Raw genomic sequence first — 2,161 nt, forward strand, 5'->3', positions numbered from 1 at the left:
TCTAAGCTTGACTTTCTGAGCCTTTGAGGATAGGGTATCTTCACATGATGATCAATGCTAATAGGTGGAGACTGTTGTGGTAGTGCTGAGCTTTCAGTAGCCTTCTCTACTGTTGGTGTTGGTGTTTGCACTAGTTGAGCGTTTATTTCTTCATCTACCTCAACTGGTTGCGGTAGCTCAGGCCCATCATACTTCCTACCGCTCCTCAAGGTAATTGCTTTGCAGTTTTCTTTAGGATTGACTTCAGTTGTGCTAGGCAAATTTCCTTGAGGGCGGGTTGCTACCTGAGTTGCTAACTGGCCCATCTGAGTCTGCAGGTCTTTAATTGAAGATCTAGTTTCAGTCATAAACTGGAGCAGTAAATATGTTTGCAAACTAGAATTTCCACCAGAGGCTTGTTGCTGATTAAACTGTTGGTTCTGATTTCTTTGCTGATAGAACCCACTATTTCTTCGGTTGTTACCCTGGTTGAACCCATAATTGTTGTTGTTGTTGTTCTGTGAAAAATTCCCAATGGCTTTAGCTTCATCCATTGGCAAATCATCCACATCTGCTTGACACTCCGAAAAGTGATGACTTCCTCCACATAACTCACAAACAATTTGGGCTTGTTTAGCTTGCCCTGCAATTATTTTTGTCAATGCCTCAACCTGAGCTGTTAACTTTGTGATGGCATCAACTTCTAACACACCAGCTACCTTCTTAGATTGACTCCTTTCAGTTGGCCACTGCTGATTGTTTAGAGCCATCTCCTCCAATAGATCATACGCCTCATTAGCACTCTTTCTCATAAAAGCTCCGCCCGCTGCTGCATCTATTAGAGTTCTAGTATTCCCAACCAGCCCGTTGTAGAAGTTGTGAACCAGCATCCACTTCTCTATACCATGATGAGGACATCTCCTGATCAGATCTTTAAACCTCTCCCAAGCCTCATGGAGAGATTCGTTATCTTGTTGGCAGAAATTATTGATTTCTCCTCTCAGCTTTGCAGACTTGGCTGGAGGAAAGAACTTTGACAAGAATTTTGTTGCCAGATCATTCCAGGTGGCAATAGAATTGGGTGGCAAGGAATTCAACCAACTCTTGGCTCGTTCTCTGAGCGAGAATGGAAACAATCTCAGTCGAATGGCATCATCGCTAACTCCATTAACCTTAAAAGTTTCACAAAGTTCCATGAAGTTAGAGAGATGCAGATTAGGATCTTCAGAAGGGAGGCCACCAAACTGAACTGAAGACTGCACCATTTGAAGGATGGCAGGTTTAATCTCGAAGTTGTTTGCATCCACTGCCGGTGGCCTGATACATGACTGCACTCCCGTCAGAGTAGGGAGAATGTAATCTCTCAAGCTACGGCCATTAGCTTGATCTTCCACGGCACCTCCATTATTACCGTTATTACCCCCATTGTTTCCAGCATTATTGTTCACATTGGCAGCCATGATTTACGATGTTTCGGCGATTCTTTGAAACTCTTTCTTGCCTCTTGTTCTTTCGATTCCTCCTGCAAGTTTTCTCGATTTCAGGATCAACTGGTAATATGACTGTTTGTCCTTGACGGCGCATGCACTTAGGATTCCTGAAATAGATCAAGAAAATATTGCAAGAAAAAGGTTAGAAAAATCAGCAAGAGAAAATATACCAAAGTAGAAGTTAGTATAATTTTATGTAATATTAATCTTTAACAATTCCCCGGCAACGGCGCCAAAAACTTGTTGCTATATTTTATAAACGCTACGCAAGTATACGCAATCAAGTAGTAAATCTCACACAGGTGAGGTCGATCCCTCAGGGAATTGGATTAAATACCACTAAATTATACTTATGATTCTATTCGGCAAATCGAAAGCAATTATGATTTAAGAACAGTAAAATATGAAAGAAATTCAGAAAACTTAATAACACAATTGAAAGTTGAGCAAGATGAGATAATAGGGAGGAGAATCCTGTTGCTGTTTACCCAAATCGTTAATGCTTAATTACTATCCTATTCTTGGAGTGAATGACAGATTATGAAATAACCTAGCTCCTTTCAGATCTTCTAGATTCTAAATCACATGTTATCTAATTAATTCCTTAATTAAACTAACATGAAATCAGCATTAAGTAATAATCTACTCGTCACATAAGTCATGCAGATACTTTCGTTTCACATAGAACATCG

The 2,161-nt window shown here is 40.3% G+C and overlaps 1 non-coding gene across 1 annotated transcript; it reads left to right on the forward strand.

Moving 5' to 3' along the window:
* The first annotated feature begins 879 nt into the window (after positions 1-879).
* Positions 880-986, forward strand: LOC115724222 (small nucleolar RNA R71). The gene has a single exon (XR_004013024.2). It is a non-coding gene; the product is annotated as a small nucleolar RNA R71 (small nucleolar RNA).
* Positions 987-2,161: the final 1,175 nt, after the last annotated feature.

Source organism: Cannabis sativa, chromosome 1 (genome assembly GCF_029168945.1).
Source record: "Cannabis sativa cultivar Pink pepper isolate KNU-18-1 chromosome 1, ASM2916894v1, whole genome shotgun sequence".
Lineage (NCBI taxonomy): Eukaryota > Viridiplantae > Streptophyta > Magnoliopsida > Rosales > Cannabaceae > Cannabis > Cannabis sativa.